General features: G+C 38.5%; 1 long non-coding RNA gene across 2 annotated transcripts; it reads left to right on the plus strand.

Annotated features, from left to right (window-relative positions):
* Window positions 1-555: 555 nt before the first annotated feature.
* LOC140003067 (uncharacterized) lies at window positions 556-19,642 on the plus strand. 2 transcript variants are annotated; one of them, XR_011811018.1, is made up of 8 exons: window positions 556-3,655; window positions 4,294-4,395; window positions 8,849-8,971; window positions 9,345-9,424; window positions 10,942-11,279; window positions 11,641-11,960; window positions 13,210-13,312; window positions 18,198-19,642. It is a non-coding gene; the product is annotated as an uncharacterized lncRNA (long non-coding RNA). The 2 variants fall into 2 exon arrangements; XR_011811019.1 differs by having other exon boundaries at window positions 4,343-4,395.
* Window positions 19,643-20,292: the final 650 nt, after the last annotated feature.

Genomic DNA, 20,292 nt, shown 5'->3' on the forward strand with positions numbered 1-20,292 from the left:
TTAATTCAAAACTGTTAAAAGACAAATGACCCATGAATGATGTCACATGATGCCTTGCTATGAATTGTAGAGATCTTTAAGGTCATCAAATGTAAAGTTATTATCTACTATTATCTACTATCTACTGTTATCTATCTGTTATCTACGATTATCTATTTTCTATCTACTATTGCTGGAAAAAAGACTGTAAAACATTACCTTTATGCCACCAAGGCTGTGATGTGAGATCTCACTGGCTCTGATACTTTTGCAGTGATGGATTTTGTTACTCCCTAAGATGGCTATGCTTCTGGAGTACAGCTTGGCACCAGTCATTGACAAAAAGAATAAATCTGTCTTAATGTTGCTCATAGGAATTCTTTTAAAAATTGATGTTTGACATTTAAGAGTATAGTCAAGTGACAATGGTGTATGAAATTCTGCAGGTCATGTTCCTATGTTGCAAGATGCTGCTGAGATGGAGCTTCCAAGAATACGGAGAACTGAGAATGATACAGAATGCAGGTTGAAGCAGAGGTGACACGGACTATTTAGCATCTAGAAATTACAGTATAGTTGATCTTTTTTTCTGTGCTAGTGTTTTATGTTTTAAGGAATGTCCAGCATGAAAGTTGTGCTTAACAATGTTAAGTCTGTTTTTTTACATCTAGTCCATCAGGGCAAATTAAGTGGGAGAGCTTTAATCCCTGGCAACACTTCCTGTGCCAGAAATTAATAGAGTGGTCTAAACGAGGATTGACATCCTTAAACAACCTGGGTACATAAATTTGAAAATTAACTTGACATGACATGTATGTTTTCACAGTAAAAACTGAGGTTGAGATGAGTTTACTGTGTCAGTAAATTAAGATGTGCTTTGTTTCAAAAAGCCAGCTTGTAAGAACACTCACATTTTTTGTGCAACAAATTCAGTCATTTGAAATACAAGGCAAATGAAGCACCTGAGCTCCAGTAACTGAGCTATCTGTGATGGTCAGAGAAGCCCGTGAGCCCATACTCCAGTTCCCTCAGACCTTAATACACAATTTACTTTTAGTCAACTGGTCAGATCAGCAACCATGGCACCACTGGCTGTTCCTAGCTGTACCAATATAAGGTGCATTAGCTTTGTACCTTAGGCTTTTGATACTGCTAAACTCTCATGAGTGGCTTTCGAAACAGTTGCATTTTTTTTCTGTTTTTCCAGTTCCAAATGGAAAAGGAAAAGAGTAAGAGAAATATTGTCAACAGTGTCAAAACAATAATATGGAGGATAATACTTGTCAGTTGTTTACTTGAATTTTTATCTTGCTAGTTTGAAAGCTTCACAGAAATATTAAAAATGCTACCAACAAATTGCAAAGTTGCCATTAAGCCAACTTTTATCTTAATTTCTTCAAGCTGGACGTCATGCTTGCCTTCCTGTTTGTATGTACCATGCTGCATTAAACAGAAAACACAAACACTGTTCTTGCAAACTGCTCGATTTCAAAAGTCTTGTAATCAGAACAGAAAACACAAAGGCATAGAGAGAGATGAGAAATACACCATGTTAACTTTTGTCTTTGAGGTCCCGTCGCTTGGGAACAGCCTGTCAGAGTCAGGCACAGAGGAAATATGAGAATCTGTCTTTTATTGTACTGTTAGAGTAAATATGCAGAAAAATCATTTCCCCTACATGGTATTACTCAGGCAGCACTTCGCATAATGTATCTCAGGGTAAGACTGGAAAAACTCTAGACACAGAGAGATTTCCACCAATGGAGAGAAATTCAACAGAACTTCTACGAGATCTTTACCTGGAGAAAGCTTAAAGGGAAAGTAGGTGGAGGATGAGGCCTTCTCTCGAAATCTTTTCTGTGAGCAATATCTTTATAGTAAAGATTCTTTCTGTGGACTTATTCAAAACATTTGTACTTGAGCTATATAGCAAGTGTTAAAAGTGTCCAGATACAGTTCTTGAGAAAACTGACCAAGTTAGCTTTACAGTTAGGTAATTGATCTCTTTTCCTGCCTGCAAATCAAAAATGCCGTGAGGAATACCAGCCAGGGGAAAGCTGGTATCACCGATACAATTTTATAAAAGTGTGAGGCTTAGCAGGCAAGTCAATGATGCCTTAGCTGTCTCTGAAAAAGATGCAGTTAGTGTTTAAAAAACAGGAAAAAAAGATGAAGGTGTGAACACTTCTAATCTGGAACATGTCTGTTCATCCTGAATTTTGACAAGAAAATTACCTGAAAGTAGCTGCCTGAAAACACTTTGGCGGTTCAAGCATCATCAGCTTGGTAGTGTTTGTTATATGCAACAAAGAGACACACAGAAGATCTGAGATTTTCTCTTGCCTTGTTCAAAATATCCCTTAAAAAAAAAAAAAAAGAAAAAAGAAAAAAGAAAAAAAATGCATCTATGTACATGAGCAGTTTACATTCGGGTAACTGCAACAAATTAAAGCTGGAGAACTGCTGGGAATAAACAAATAAATAAATAAATCAGCAAACACACCAGGAGTTCCAGGGATGGGAAGGCAAATGAAGCAAAAGAAGCTTCAAGCAATTAATGTCAGCATGGCACTTCATTGCCTATGCCCCAGCCTCCTGCTGATCTTCTTGACACTGTCAAGAGCTCTGAAAATCCGTTTGATATTCTTTGTGCTCAGCAGTAACAGGAAGCTGCATTAAAGCATCCTTAAAATAAACAAGCACTGAACAAACAATCCATGCCAGAAGCTTTGCATGAGGCACTGTTTTTTCAAAGTGACCAAACCCGTGCACATTGGTTCCAGGAGGATAAGAAAATCTTTTAAAGAAGCATCGGGTGCTGCCTTAGTGTTTGCTATCTCTGACAGTTGTTGGCCTTGGTGAAGCGCATGCATTGTGTGTCCGGGCAGAGAAGTGGATAAAAGACCAAGGTGCGAGGAATGCCTTCAGTTTATCTGTACCACTGCTGGGATTTCTGCTCTACCAGTTAGCACAAGCCTTCGCAGCACACAAGGGCCAACTTTTACAGGAGGCATTCCAGTAAACTTTCTCACCCGGAGGTAGGATGGCACACAGGAACTGAAGGAACATTTTTGCATTGTTTTCAGGATACTAAAAAGAATTTAGAAACGATGAAGTAAAAGATAAACTCAGAACCTGATGCTGTGTTTTACAAGGTGTGAGACCAGCTGACAGCTCAGACATCAAGCTGAACAAGGCAGTGTATGCAAGTGAAGCACCAGTTAGGTGCTTGCAGGCTTCAAATCTGCAAGGTGTGATAAGTAGGGCTGGAAAGTTTGTTGGTGCTAATTTATAATTAAACCTGTCACCTTATGATAGTGTTAAATACAGTGCTGATGTTGACCTTCTTTTGAAAAATAAACAAAACCCCCACACCTTTAAAGTTTCATTAGGGAAGAGGGACTGCCTACTTTATAGGTGCCATTGCTGATGAATTTTATGCTGATTTAAGATAAGTTTTGTTAAACCTCGTTTTCACAAAGTCCTGCTATACTGCATTCAGCTGCTCAGCATTTCTCCCTTGGTAGTAATTAACTAATTATACTCTGCTGTTTATTCTCACACTTAAAGTTTTAAATCCAATTAAAAGCTCTGGTAAACTTTTTTTCTAACATTTGTTAAGAACCATTGATCAGAACTGCTTCAGAGCTACAGTTCATAAAGACCAAAAAGACCAGTAAGTTATAAAAGACCACAATGCTAAGATCTAATAATAATGTCTTTAGTTGACATGGATAACTTTACAGCCATGTTTTGTCCTGGGAAAAATGACAATGTGGCCTCCATGGTGCCAACTTCTGTAAGCCATATTCAAGTTTTCATGTTGCTGAGGTGGAGCATCTGTAGGAAAGGCTTTCACCTGTGCAGAAATGAATGAGTACCACTTCCTAGACCTGAGTGAACTAAAGAAGTAAAAGTAAAATTGTAAATTTAAATACAATTTAAAAATCAACTGCACCATACTTTTTGTTAGCTCTTTGCAAAAGCAACTGATTCTTTATGTACCAGGACTGTATTCTGGGAGAGGAATTTCAAGTTTTCCTCCAATGGTTTGGCCTGAAAAAAAAAAAAAAAAAGGCAGAAAGAGTAGATACGTAGAGACGTAGAGACTATAAATGAAGAATTGCCCCCTCTTTTTTTTTTCCTAACCACTGCTTTTGTGCATAACTAAGCTCCTGACCTATAGTCCTATAGTCAGTGTCTGCTATGTAGTTATCCATTTTTCCTCTTACCTTCTCTTAAATGAATTAGTTGTTCATTGTAGCCAACTTTTTTTTTTTTTTTTTTTTTTTTTTTTTTTTTTTTTTTTTAAAGGGATGGAGGAGAGTAAGAGTTGTCGCAACTGCATCTGCTTTTTTTCCAGGAAGAGTTGTTGAAAGGAACACATTGCAAGAAAAAAGAAAATTTTCAACCACGGTAAGCACAAATAGTAATAGTATGATTGGTCGTGTAGCTCTGTGCTGACTGCCACTACTGCTGTGATCATGGGCACAAATTCTCACCTAAGGATGGAGAAGAAACAGCTGAAAGTCTAGTCCTACCTCTGTAAAAAGATAAGCAGTAGGTGGCACCTAGGAGTCTGAGACAGACATGCAGTTCCTTTACAGATTCTGAAGTTAATGCAGATACACAGGGAGGTGGATCTGTTATAGTTTTATTTAGTTTTAATTATATGTATGTTTACATACTCTACTTCATTCAGTGCACTGAATGACATTCAGTGCACAGAAATGACATTCCTGAAGATGTTCTTCTACATCTGTTTTATACTTATCCTCTACCTCTTTGAATTTTTGGGTAGACCTGTGTGGTGCCAGGAGTTGCACTCGATGATCCTTATGGGTCCCTTCCAACTGGGGATATTCTATGATTCTATACCTTTCATCCCATCACACTGCCAGCCTGATCAGTTCTGGGATTTAGTGGCAAGAAAGAATTTGAGGATTTACAATCATCCAAACCCTGCAGTGAGGGAACTATATGGATATGGCCTGCAGGGGAGAAAACTTCTGTGAGAAACTCCCCGTGGTGTAGTATTTTCCATGGCAGTATTATAAGGTTTAATTTTGTAAAAATCTTTGCGTGACTCAGAATCTGGCACTGGCCAAAGCACGAGCTTTGTTCATACATCTGTAGTGGCTGAAAGAGTAGAGTTTGACATTACAAGTTCTTCTAGTCCAACAGAAAATTTTTCTGAAAATGAATTTAAGGAACCAGTGTAGAAGAAAGAATCCATAGATACTAGGTGCTGATCAGAACTCAAAAGTCTCAGGACAACTAAAGACCATGGCTATAAATGTTAGAATCAAAACACACTATGTTATCTATTAATACAAAGATACATTATGGTAAAGACTAATATATATGTGTGTGTGTGTATATATATGTATCTTTATTCTTTACTATTTTTACTATTCTGTGACAGATACTAAATAGAACGTTTTGCCTAATAAGTTTCTGCCCACTATCCCTCTTAAAATGCGAAGTATTTCTATTCCCGAGTCCTTCTGATATATGCTTAAGTAATAATTAAGGGATTTATATGCTTATTTACATCAGAAAAAAAATAATTCTCCCTGACACTGCCAGATTTCCCATGCAATTCCAAACGGAAGATTTAATCCACTTTCATATGTGAAACATACATTCTTTAGATTGTGTGCTGTGTGTAGCCACATATCAGCTGATGGATATGCAAGCAGTGAAAGCTGCTTTATTTATAGTAAGATGGATTAAATGCGAATTTTAATAAATCATTTGTGCATTCAGTGGGTACCACTCAAGCTCTGCATTAACAAAAGTAGACATTTGACTAAAAAATGTAATTGTTTTATGGACAACAGAAACAATTGTTTGCTAGAGAACTGCATTTAAAGTATGTGAGCTCACTGCATGTAATTGTCTGCGTATTTGTACTATTTGAACTCACTGAAAATTATCTATGAAGGTCAGCCCTTGAGACAGTTTTACTGAAGTCTGACAGGACTTTCAGAAGCATATGAAGGAAAGTGATCGACAGGCAGTCCCAGGAGCTGTTTTCTTAGGAGAGGGTGGAAAAGTAGCATGTGATCATGCCTGTTCAAGACTACTACCTTATGGCATATCTAGAGCTGTGGCACTTTTAGTTTTTAAATGGTCTATTTTACAATATAAACATAATTTAAAGTTGCCTGTTTAGAGTGTGGATGTACAAACATGTTCTTGAAATGAGCTATTGTCCTGAAGCCACTAATTTGTTAGCATCATCCTGGCCCTTCCAAATGAAGTCACAAAGGAAATATTCATGTTATAATCTGTAAGTGAAAAGAGCAGCAATATGGAATGTATGCATGTATCAGTATAGCAGGAAGATTTAAGAAAATTTAAAATGCTAAAATGTAAAAGCTTGTAATAATTTTCCTAATTATGGAAAGACTGCAGAAAATATAGTTAAATGAGAGTAAATTCTGGCATACCTATCATTTGTGGGTAGGTAGAGTAGGGAGCACTCCGGTACAATAAAACTTAGCTGTTCTTCTGCAGAATATAATTGGTAGCATACAAAAAAAGCAAAATTTGCTTAGTTTCTCACGATTTTGAGATTAGTAACATTATTAGAAGTTTCAAGCAGTATCCCAAATAAATCCCTGTGAAGACATAAAACTTAAGGAAATGTGAAAATGTAAAACATGTTGCAAAAACTATGGAAGCAGAAGGAAAGGGCTACTAAACTTATAACATGAAAACCAATCACAATAAAAAAAACAGTTTGATTCTGTATTTAAGAAAAGCCGAATTAGAAGATTTCTAGTAAGCCTCTGATAGTGAAACAACATGGAGTTTTTAGATATTTATAGAATCTAATATCGTCTCCTAGTGCTTCTGCCTTTATAAACCAAAACAAACTCCAGACCATGCATGAATTTTTGTATAATAGGCAAAATGTGTACTTCAGGACACGGGTTTTCAAGTCTTTTTCAAGTTTTGAGGTTTACCTCATTTGAACAACCATTTCAAGATAGGTAGAACAACCCCAAATTGATCAGCCAAGTTTTTCCAGTTCTCTAGCTTGTAACCTGAATCGTGAAGAGCCAGGAGAGAGCTTTGAACAGCTCGCTCGCATGCACACCACACCCCCTCTCCCCAAACTGTATCGGCTGGGACAACAGATGAGCAGTAGCACTGGTATTTACTATATGACCTTTTACAGCTGCCATAAAATGGTTCATCCTCCTCCCTTAGGGCTATCACAGACATTTAGTTTGGCTGGTGGAGTTGTCAGGCTGCTTGCATGAATAGCCAGAAACTCTGCAATAGCCTTGGACTGGAGTTTGGTTTAGCTCATCTTTGGGCAAGGCAGCAGTCTACCACAAAAGGACAGAAGGAGAAGGGAAAAATATTCCTGCAGCTTCATCTGTAGAGGCTTCATCTGTTTTTTGCACTTGAGTGGTGCACTTGGGTACAAGAGATGTGCTTTTATATGCTGGCCTGTGCCAGTAGAAGCTGGGTGGCTCTACTATGCTGATAAAAAGAGAAAGGGTGGTAAAACAGCAGGTGGGTTAAGCCACACCAACCACAAAGAACTGAACAAAACCAGACACCAGTGGTGGATCAACATCCTGCAGAAATCCTTCCCACAGCTGAGAGACAAAGTGCCTGCCGAACTGAAGAACTTCCAGCTTTTTCAGGCAAGGCACCAGTGTAGGAGAGGCACTCGGCCTTGCGAGCATCCCTGACGTGATGGCACTGTGGTGGGAAGCAGCAGCCTGCCCTGAAGCGCATTTATCACAGAAGTTCGGAAGGGCTTTTCTCCTTTTCCATAGCAGCTTCTGGGTCACACAGCATCTGGCACCCATAAGAGGACGGGAATTTGGGTCAGAATTTGAGTTCTGAATTTTTGAGTGTTTTGAGTGAGTTTGAGTGTTTTTTTTGTTTTGTTTTGTTTTTATAAATCAAGGCAAGTCATGCAGAAATATGTTCATCTGCATATGCTTATGACCACTAAAAATCAGCATCAGTCAGTGGAAGAGTCAGAGCTAAACTCCAGCTTTCATACCAGCACGTTCCCAACCCTTGGAGCGAAGAGCAGCAACCAACCATCTGACTACCATTAAACATCACTAATAAAGCTGAAGGAAGTGATCTTGTGTTGGACTGAAAACAAAAGGTTTTGCATTTGCTTGGAAGCAGATCCTGCATGCTCACTCTTGGCAAGAACATGATAATCTTTCAACATTCTGAGGACTATTTACATATATGATACTTTTACTACTATTAACAAGAAAGACTAAGAGAAGCAAAACCCACTGTGGAAATAACTGTTGCTATTCTCTTCTGGGAGTCGTGTATGCACTGTCTTCATGAGCTGCATGCTCAAGGCACCCTCACCTCCTCCCCTGCTAAGAGGCTTTGCGATTTTTGAAATAGGTTATGGTACATAAAGTGAGAAAAAACAAGTCAAATGATTATGAGAAAATTCTTTTACAAACTATATACTGCCATTCTATAATCTTTATTCTAAGTGGGAGGCACCAAAAATGAAGCGAAGCGGCTAAATTTGAAAGTATTTTCACATTTTCAAAGCCTGAAGAGTTTCAGATGGAGATTACTCTTTCTTCCCCAACTCAGAACAAAGTCCAAAATTACTGGTTTTGAAACTTAGGAAAAGAGTTTTATCTTTTAGTCTTCCAGATTGTATTTGCTTGACAGAAATTTTAAACAATTCAGTCATTAGGTCAGCATGTTGGGCCAGAATATCTTTCTAGCTATGGGGAGTGGATTTACTCAAAATGCATTTTGAGTTTTATTGCACTTAAGATTCAGGTTCTCTGTGTCATTCCTCTTGTGCTATTATCAAGCTGAAGTAAGCTTTCCAATATTTCTGCTACAGATACAGTTCCTTTTTAAAACTTCATCATCTGTGAATGGTAAAATAGTGCAAAAAGTGCCAAATACTTCACAATTTCCAAAGCCTGGGCAACTCAAATCCAGCATTGTACTGTCCATGGACAAGGTAAGCTTCCAGTAAAGTTATGCAATAGTCCAGTTCCTCTAAACTGTTACCAACCAGGTCTCTTGTATATTTTCTAAATTAAAAGAAAATGGCTCAGCAAAAGGTGAGGCGAATTTGAACTGAGATGATAAACTTTGAGGTTGCTTGCAAGGAGCCTATTTTAGACAACAGGCTACATACCTAAGTACCTCTTTGCATTTGTGTCATCGTACACACACGGAAATACAGAGACATGGTTGTATGATCTTGTGATTCAATTCACAAAGCTTCTTATGATTCCTGAAAATTCCATAAAAATAAATGGTCTATAACATTAAACTAAAAAATCAGTATTTGTGAGAGTAGTATCTTTGCTTTCTGTAATTCTTTCCAGGCAGAATATTTTTGAGTCCATGTGCAATACACATTAAAAGAGTGGCTACATCAGATAACTATAGTAACCAGCATCAACAAGTAAGTAACAGAAGTGTATTTAAGTGTCCCAAATGCTAGTTTCTGAATTTACATTTTACAAGATGGTTATTTCAATCATTGCACATGACATATATTCAAAGTTGTCTAAACACTGCAAATAGCTTATTTAACTTTCCCACACTATATACTTTACTCTGAGTTGCTTCCAGCTTCACTGAGCCTTCAGTTCTCTGACTGAAACTTTCAAGGTTCAGTCTGTACAAGGGTGATCGTCAAAGTCTGAATGGAGACTTTCCAAAACAGATGAAAGCAAGAGAAGTTACTGTAAACTTAAATATAGATACAGGACTATTTATTTATTTATTTATTGTTCTCAACATATTCTGAGTCTGGGTCAGAAAAGCAAGTTTAGTAAAACCAGAGCTGCCCAGCTGGCTATGTAGAATGCTGTCTCTGAGGGGGGCTTATAAATCACCATTGATAAGTGAGCAAAAAGATTTGAGCACACAGTGACTGACAAGGCGTACATGCATAAAAACATTAATATTACTTCAGCATATGGTAGTGGAAAATTTACTTTTAAAATATGCCCAACTGTCACATCCGACATTGTCATAGTGTTAAAAATTTGGAGAGCGCTTGAAGTGATCACAAAATATCCAAGGCCAAAAATAGGTCTAAGGAAAAGCCTTCAGTCTAGTTAACTTACCCAAGAGACAGCTGGGAACTTGATCTGGAGATGAAAGTGTTTACATAACCAAAGTCTTAAAAGAGAACATGAATTTTCATTCTAAGTAAAAAAATAAAAAAATCTCTAATGACAACATACTATGCTTAGTAATGTTCATTTTATCCCATGGAAAGATAACTTCTTTCACTGTGAGAGACCCCTGGAGAAATGCTGCTATATTAAATAGACTATATAGGTCATTTGCCTATCATGAGTTTTCATGGGTCAACAAGACAGATATCATGGATATCATTGGTATACAATATAGGCAAAGAAGCTACCTCAACAACTTTTCCAACAGAAGTGTAATTAAGTCTTCAGAATTGATAATGATATGCTCTTGTTTAGTCTTTCAAATTCCAAGCCAGTTCTTTTCTTTCATCTTCAGTTTTTCCAAAAGGTCTTTGCCATTGCATTGCTGGCACCCTCTGCCTGGTTTTAAGTGTTCAGAACAAAAGATGTACCTTCCCCATGTATTACCTCGCACTATTCTGTAAAACTACCCACATAGTTCTGTCTGTGGGCCCAGATTAAGAGGAAAGACACTGAAAAAGAGGAGAGAATAGGCTAAAGAAACATGAGAGTAGTTAATAGACAAAGTAAAAAAACAAACAAGGCAATCTGCATCTAAATAATGTATTGTCACGTGAGAAATGTTGCAGCGTTCACTTTGCTGGATTCACACCTAGGCTGCATCTCATAACGCTCGTGTGGCTGTGTCAGACTAACCAGAGTACCTGGTTAGTCTGCCAGCTGCCTCCCAGCTCACATGCTATCTGATGCTGCTCTGCTGTCGTACTAACCCACTGATATCATACTGTTTCAGGACTGGTCTGCCTCTTGTCTGCTCCCGGACTGCACATACCTAACAAGCCCACTTCATTTCTGCCATTCCTGGTAATCATTCTTCAAACCAGCCATTTACTGGAGATTTCAAACTCCTCAAGTTTCAGGAAATGTGAAGAATTCAGGAAATGTGAAAAATGCTGCCCGGCTACAGAAACAATAATGTAGTCGAAAGAGTCATGATGGCCCTATGCAATGCCACAATTTGAAAGTGAGTGACAGTTCAGGTTGGGACAACAACAAAATAAACTACTGGCTCTCTGTCCTTCTTGTGAAGACTGGGAATCCTTCTGACCATTTCAAAGCAGCATGATGCTGGTAAGCACTCTCTCTTTGAAATAGCCCATCTGGCAGCTCATCTCCTTTTTCAAAGTTGCTGTATCCTACACCCCCTACTAACTTGAATACTCAAGATATTCAGCTGAGTGAGAGTTGTTATCAGTCCATTTCATCGTTTTTTTTCTTTTTATTACAACCCTGGTAAAATGGTTCTATAACATGGCTCTGAATAAATCTGTAAGTGTCTTATCTACCAAATAACATCGAATTTGTATGTTGCTGTTGATCACACAAATCATTTTATAGAGAACTAGCATTGATGATTCCTTAAATTCCCATAATATATAGCAAAAAAAATGGTGCATTAATGACTTAACAATGAGTATAACATTTTGTCCAGTGTTCTTCCAGATGCACAAGACAGCAAGAAGCATTCTTACTGAGAGCAACCACAAGCTACCTCTTACCATCTCACCTGGTGCCACCAGGTCTTCTCATGACCCCTTCATATTCTAGCTTCCCTGAAGGAGGAATTCAACAGAAGCTTGCAGAATTATCATACATAATTTGTAGTGGGATGAACAATTGCTTCATTGAGCAAAGTCCTGTTTGTACTCCAGAACCTGAAAAAATTGGCAATCCTGACTGCATGATGTGAGGGGAATAACACACTGGGAGAACATCTGCTGTCCCAACTGAGACTTGGAAGGAAATTTGACAGTGAGTACTTGGGATCAGTATGAGAAAAATCCTAACTGTCTGTTGTACACTTCAGGGGACTAATAAAGTTATCTGCCATCTATTTGTGCGCTGTTATTCATTCTTTTTTCTCTGTTTAGAAATCCAGATGTTGCTAAACTGAGATTTGGCCATGTGGCTTCCAGTGACTGAATAGTTTTTACTGCCTCTTGTTCAGAAAGACAGAATTAGTTAAAAATGGGGACTCCTGTATCAGAGATAAATACTAGTAAAAGCTTTCAAGCCTGATTCTTTCTGAAGGTGGAAACCAGGGAATTCTCCTGCAACTTGGCTCCTTTGGGACAGTCTCATATCCAGGCAGGGCAAGAGATGGCTGGAAAACATAACGAAAAGGTGGGGAAAGAAAGGAAGGAAGGAAGAAAGGAAGAAGGGAAACAACTTTAAATATTTTCCCAAAATGGGACAAGTTAAAAGGAACTCTTAATGATTATCTGGAAGCTTATTGTGCTTTCAGCTACAGCGTGGGGAAGTAGCTTTGTTTGCTTAAATGAACTAGAAGTGAGTACCCTGGAAGGATTCCAATCTGGCTAAAATTATTAAATCCAACTCACCCGTTTTGCAACCGATATCATTTTAAGAAGAGAGATAGGTGATTTGGTAAAATGAAAGGGAAGCTTAATGTGTCTATTTTGTCTGGGTTTGTAAGAGCCTTAAATGGAGTGTACAAAATTCAGGAAGTGTTATCTGGTGATGACTGATAAATCAATAGCATTCAGTAAGGCACACTTCCCTACTAATATGCATATGCAGTAACACTTAATTGTTTTAAATATGCAAAAATGTGAACATGAACAAACACATATAACATTTCAGATACTATTATAGACCTTTTGGAGCTGCACTGAAGTGTTGATGAAAATGGTATGCTAGGTATGTGTTACTACATAAAGATGTTTATGTTCTGGAGGTTTTTTGTTTTCTTAACCTTTGGAGTTAAACAGTTTGGGTAGCAAAAACTTGGTTGCCACAAGCCAATGGTTGAAAGAAAGTGTGAAATGTGCTTTGAGAATGACACAAGCCAAAAGTGGACCAACAAAAAGCACATTCTAGGTTAAAAAAACAATGAGAAGTGACAATGAGGTGCTATGTTAAAGAGTATCCTGTGATTTAAAATCATTTAGGAAATAACTTTTAAGAAGCATGTTCTGGTATCTATCTATATTTATGTCATTTTAATGCTAATTGAAATACAACTGTCTTCAACCAACAGGCATCTGAGGTGAATCTTTGCCAGAAAACAGAAGTTGGAGAGATTGACACTATCACCATGTAAAGCTGTAGCCTATCCTCTGTACACTCTCCTGGTGCTTACTGTAAGTTAACCCCATGACAGATGATTGCAGTTCATTTTTTAATAAATCAATGTAATAAATATTGATTTTAACTTTTTCATATGATTTTAAAAAGACATGATAATAGGTGAGGGTAATAGCTGAGGGTAAGTTAACATACCTAAAATGAATTATTAGATAAATACTGCAGTTCATCTACTCAGTTAAGGGCTTTTAACTGAATTAATTTCTCTGATGTAATGATTGTATTGAGCTCCAAAACGAAAGAAATTATTACCAGTTGAGGAGAGTACAGATTTCCTATTTAAAGATCGGACAAGTAAAAGAGCAGGACACATGTTTTAGAATTAACCATCCCTTTGCAATCACGGCATTTTTCTGAACACCTGTCTTTGTCTTTCTTATGTTTCCATGCTGCACTGAGTAGGAGAAATTAAAATGTGGGCAGTATGTTGACGTTCACAGCAAGCAGAAGACATAACTACGAAAAGTTATTTTAATACATTTTCAAATCTTTTCCTTAAGTACTTTGCTCGGGGTACATCAGAAGCCAAAACAGGAGACATTTATCAGTAAACAATGTTTATAAAGCATTTTAGACATTTTCCTATTGTTTATGATGATCACTTATGAGTTTAAAAATGTCATTTCCTTCCCTGACAGCCCCTAATTTTTCACTTTGCTTAATAATCCATAATTAGTAGTGTGGGTTTACATAGCGATTTGAATGCCTAAAAGTAGGAGACTAAGTTCTCTTATTATTCAAATAATTATGGACACAGGAAAAAAAAAAAAAAAAAAGGAAAAAGGAATTTGCTCCAACATGTGTTTTCCTGTGAAGGATTTGCATAGCTGTGCCAGTGAGGAACAGGACTCAAGATGTCATCTAATGAGGTTTCAACATTCTGCTTTATGGATCAGAATTAGTTCCTAGTGCCTGCAAAATTAGCATGTCTTCCAATCCTGTGGTAGCTATCGATGACAACTACCAGAGAACAGGTCTTGCACGTTTACATTTTTCACAGTTCCTCTTATGATTGTGAGACTGGAAGACTTAACAATCCCAAGGGACGTGACTTCCCTCCTCTTTAGCTGATGACTGAGAGGGTAGACACAGCCCTAGCTACAGCCTCTAGCCTCCACAGATGGTATCCTCTTTCCCACAAGACCCAGCCTGATGGGTCTTTGGACAAGCTTTTGTTGGCTCAAAGACAAGGGAAGGAAGGGTAGGATATCAGAGTGTTGGCACTTCTCCCAGCTTTTTGCAGCAGGAGTTGTGGGTGCTGTTCAGAAGCTCACTAGACCTATATATGACTGCTGTTAACTTACTTAGAAGGCTTAGCAATGGTTCACAATACAGAAGAGCCATAAATCCTGGCAGGCTGGAGTCAGAAAAAGAAAAACCAGGAGATATAAAGTAATACTAAGGCAGTAATGGTACTGTGTTATCCCACCACAACGGTCCTTTCTGGTGACTTACTGTGCAGAGTTCAGTTTAAAAAGATGTGACGGACCAGAGAGGATGGCACATTGCCCGAGAGCACACAGCGGGTGCAGCATTGTGTGAATGGATAGGTGTTGGATGCTTTTATAGACAGGAAGGAATGAGGATACAATGTTTACGTGATCTGACAAGGAACATGAAAAAAGTCAACAGTACAATTGCGATGCTGGTAGGAAGGTCAAACCCCTCGCCTATGCCCTCTTTTCTGCTAAAACAAAATTAGCCTTCCTTATTGTGCTGTAAACAAAACTGGTAGCATTGTCAGACCTGTAGCGTTTTTGACCTTGGCCTTTCAGTTGTTTGTAATTTTGCCAGACTTACTATTTATTACACCGAAACTGCATGTAGTATGCAGAGTGATTTGGATCAGATGGAAATGTCGGTGTGTACTGCAGCGTGCAACTTATGTCAAAGCCACTGTGCGTACTGCACTGGGACACTGCTCCTTCTGAATTCTAGATCAAGGGATTGGTGTTTGAGAGTAGAATGATCTTGATGTCAAAAATAAACTTTGAGTGTTCTTGCAAATGTCTACCTAAAGATGTCTGTGTCACAAACTTCTGAAAACTGTAGTTCATGTATGTTCTGTAGCTTTGCAGTGACTTTGTAGGGCTTAACAGCTGTGTATTCAGAAGATTGTGTTCATTCTGAGTATTGTATTTTCATTTTTTGCTCCTTGGCTACAGGGGCTGAACAGATTTTCCCTGAATTGCTTCTTTTGACTATTTAGTCCTTTGCAGTAGTATTTTTTTCCAATGCAGAGAATGTGTCTTCTGTCCTCTCTGCTGGTCACTGTCTGACTGCCAGCAGGCATGCAGGCAGTGCAGGGGAGAACGGAGTGAGCTGGGGAGAGATGACCAAGACTAGAGATGAGGCACACCAGATACACGGCCAGGAACAGGCATGGGTGTGCATCGCAGAGACAGCTCTGTAGGGTCAAACTCCTTGCAGGTCCTCACCGTTCGCTGTATGCTCCAAGTCACGTAAAGGAGAAACAACTCTGCTTCAGTTCACTTCCACACAGGAGCAGAGACAGGTTGCTGAGAAGCTTTAAAAGGAGGAACAAGCAGTTGGGGTGACCAGTGAATCTACAGATCCCCAAGTTACGTGTTATTGTTATCATTGTCCAGCAGGGCACCCAGGTTTTAACTCTTCAGGAATAACAACAAATCAAACTGCAGCTTGCTTGGCAAGACAAACTGTTTATTTAGCAGGAGAAACGTGAGCTCTGCTCATCTAAAATCAGTCATCTGAAAGATGATGACTTCTCAACTGACTGCCCCCTCCGTTAGATGGTTGATCTGACCTTGCAAGTTTAGGAATCCTGGATTTCCAGTGATGAGGTTTCCTTCTAGAAGCAGTTGAAATGAATCAGCGTCTGTTACAACTTTGTCCACAGTTCTTTACAGGACTGTCTCCGTTGTTTGGTCTGTCTTCTGGGCTAATCAGCGAGTATCTTTTTTGATCTTTTTTGATTTCTTGCCAATTATTTTCTGCACCTAACTTTCTTAGAGGCTGTGCCATTTTGGTTTGTTTGTTTTTGGAGATCTTAAGAACTATGCTAAAAGAGCATTAAGGTTATAAATGAGAGTTCTTAAAATGAGGGGTATGCTTGATTTAGGGTTGCTCTCAACAGCCATTTCTATGAGGAAAAGAAGGGTTTCACAAGTGATGAGACAGCAACCAGTTTTATTATTAATAAAACAATGGTCATGAGAAGACAACTAGCAGATCATGCTATGAAAAAAACAGTTTGTGACCATACACAATAGTTAACAATTAACTGGGAAGAAAATGTCAGCCTGGAGACATTGGGCAAAAGGAGTTATCCAGCTGTGTATTGCAAAAGATCTTGGGATTTTTGCTGGAAGCTCAGGAAGGATATTTGTTAAACAATTTGACTGTGGTCACATAGGTCAACATCCTTTATGGTGAGATACTCATGACCACCCCCAGAACACGCGCTACTTTCTGGGATAGCATTTTATCAGCCTTGGAAGATAATTCTACTGGGAATGCTTTACAGTTAGCATAAACAGCTCCAGCTCATGCACATGAAGGATTTGCATTGCTGGGCACATCAATGAAGAACAGGACTCAGACACTATCCGAATGGGTCTGGGTAAATGATTCCTGCTCTTTACAGCATGTTGGAAAGCTAAGCATTGCTGTAACTTCTTGGTGGCAGAGCATACATCAATGGACAAAGGTGACACAGCTTGAGACTGTTCTTGGTGAATTTGCTGGCTATATTTTGGAGATGTAATAGCATACAGAGATAAGTTTAACCAGTTTCTTTCACACACTTCCATCCTTGCAGTGCACTGCATGTGCATTGATTGAGATTGGGAGAGCTACAAGGGGAGAAGAGGAGTGTTGAGGAATATCTCATCTCTAAGAAGTTCACTGGATGTTTCAAGGCTGAACTCACCCATCCATGTGTGCCCCTTTCCCAGTCGTCAGTGAGCTTTACAAAGGCAGGAGCTCATTGTGGCACAGGTCAGGCAAGTAGAGGTCTTGGAGAAGGGAATGGAAAGAGAGGATAAAGATAAAAGATAACTCTCACTTGCTAGAAAACGGAGATTACTAATTAATTTCATATACACCACCAAACAGCTATTAAGCAAAAACGTTTTTTGTTTAAAGGATGGGATGTGTTTGAATCCACAGTATGAAGATGAAAAACTGCACAGTCCTTTCATCTTTAATTTTCATTTTAGTTTATTTCTTTGCCACATTACAGTCTTACAAGAGAAGGTTAGGATACATCCCAGACCCACTCCAGAATAGATATGCTTCTGTCTCCATTTCTCCCGGGTTTGCAGAAACTTGTAAGAAGCAGATTACTTTTCATTAACACATTTAGAGATTTTTTTTATTCACCTACTGATAGTTGCTGCATGGGCTTATTTAGGATAATCTGCAAAAGAGTGACTAGAAAGTCAGACTTAAATAAAACGCTTTATGAAACGCCTTCTGCTTTCACAGCTATCAGTTTCTATTCCAGATTTATTTATAAATGCTGTAACTCTCTGCTTCCATAAAACCATGATATATATAACTATTTAGTAACTATCACAGTTATCTGGTTTATTCTTTACTTTTACTGCTGTTGATAATGGACAAAGATTATACTGAAACCTCAGATATTTACCTGAATAATTCACATTTTCTGCAGACCCGTTGTTGATTGCACGACTTCTCTAAGCAGAATGGCCTTAAACCATATCTTAATACAGAATTGCATTTCTTGTGCACTTTTAGCATTAGTTCTAAGTTGCATTTGTTGCATTACATGCGGAAAGATATCATTAGATCCTTAAAGCAGTTCCCCATCTGCAGTTCCTGCAATCCTTGTTGTAATAAACTGTGATGTACATTAACTCTGGCAAAACTTTTCAGTTTCAGCTATGCCTGTAGGTTGTTGCCTGGAGAAATCAAGCTTTTTCGTTGTTGCAGTTGATGCCAAGACTGAAGCAGCACTGAGCCGGCAGGGATGGAATTGAAATCACACCTTGTACTTCGATTGTTTCACTTCGGACACTAGAAAGATGTGATGGATCAGTTGATTAAATTTTGCAGTATTTTGTATGCTTTAGTGTAATTATACAGATTATCCCAGCTGGAATTGTCAGTCAAAATATATAAGCCAACTTTTTAAAATAAAGATTTCAATTTATACAGAAAATCAAGAGTGCCTAAAACTTTGCTTTTATCTTAATAAAATTAAAGTGCTTAGAGCAGGTTTTCTCTGTATTTTCTGATACCTTACAGGAAACTGCAGCATGGTTTCTTTTCACATATACCTGTAAAGCCACCTGAATTTTGTCACACAGCCTTTCTGATTTTTTTTTTTGATTTTTTTTTTTTTTTGTACTGACCCTGTGGCAAATCTGCTGACTTGCTTTCTTTTAAGTGTTTTTGTTTATTTGGTGGATGGGGAGTGGATGTCTGCTGTAATTACTGTTGTTTGGATTGTGTCCACTGAGAAAAGTAGACGGGCCTGTGGGAAGCCTCTGCGTTATGGGGGTCACGGCAGGGCAGAGCCAAGTGTGCTTCATCTCCCACCACTGCACACACTTCCTCTGCTGGCTGTGCCAGCCTGAGAGGCAAATTGTTCAAATGCAGCTGCTGGAAACTTCTTCCTACATCTCCCAGACCAGGCAGATTGTGAAAAGTAACATCAGGTTGCTTGGGTGCCTTCTCCGGTGGCTGATAACTCTATAAGACTGATAGCACAGGGCTTTTCTGTCATTTATTTTTTTGTGTAAACTGACATAAAAGTATGAAGTGAAATGTTTAGGTGTTGAGCAGTTTTCATGCTTGTTGTTTTTCTTTGTGGGGATAACTTCTAACAACCTGTTTTAAAAATTGAGACCCATGGAGCAACCAGGCTCAGCTTTGACAGTCTAAAACTTGTGAACAGTTTTCCTTAGCATGTGCATTGAAATTTTTTGTATGAACAAGTACTGAAGATAAATGAGTATGGGAAGACCAAAACTTAAAATGTGTGTTGTCCTGTGATGCTTACTAGAAACATTCTGGACTTTATAACCTCAAGTGGGTCAAATGTATCTACTTAATTTAATTCTGCAAGACAAGCATGTCTCATCTGTTCCTTGCAGAAAAGTAAAAAGGCTCTTTATGTAGGTGTGTTAGTGTTTTCCTTGAGCTGCTGTGGAAGGAGAGAGATTAACTGTGCTTCTACTTTCTTTCCAACTGCTTGTGGGTGTACAATACCTTGTTGCAATTTTGTTGTTGTTGTTGATCAAATGGAAAGAAAATAGCCATTTTCTTCTTCTATTTCCTGTAAGTGGTGCTACTGTAATAAAGGCTGTTTCCTCTCAGGTTTTTATGGTGCTTTTGCTTTTTCGCATTTCATCTCTCTGTTCTGACTCTCTCCCCTCTTGCTCTCATTCATTTAATTTGATCTGAGTACCTCAAAGAAGAATTAAAGTAACAAAGTGCCATTTTTTACAGTCATCTTTATATATTTTTTTCCTGCCCACCTCTTGGCTAAATACAGAGCATGTTTTTCTGAGTCTTGGTATCATTGCAGTTAGTGCAGTTTGGGGCAATAAGTGCTTGAATACTTGAACCTGCTTTCAAAGAAGCAGCCATGTCATTTTTTTACCATTCTTTCATTTATCCCCATGCTGTCTAAGCCCAGCACAGTTACCAACATTATCCACAAATATTATTTGCTCTTTTTTGGTGGTTACCCATAAGTTTTGTTGTTCTGCCCAGGCTGAAGTCCTATCTATTTAGCAGTCCTTCCTTCCTTTCAGGCAACTCCTCCCACACAGCTTGACTCACTCTACTTCGTGGGATTTTCCAGTCACAAGAATTTATTGACCCAGGTGCTGTTACTGTTATTCGCCCTGTAAGCACTGGAAAGTTAGAGAGGTTACCTGGCTGTCCTGCTCTATCAGCACCAGATAAATACTGACCCCAGAATTATTACTTGTGACACCTTCCCTTTCGGATTCGAGTCTGC

Source organism: Anas platyrhynchos, chromosome 8, assembly GCF_047663525.1.
Source record: "Anas platyrhynchos isolate ZD024472 breed Pekin duck chromosome 8, IASCAAS_PekinDuck_T2T, whole genome shotgun sequence".
Taxonomy (NCBI): domain Eukaryota; kingdom Metazoa; phylum Chordata; class Aves; order Anseriformes; family Anatidae; genus Anas; species Anas platyrhynchos.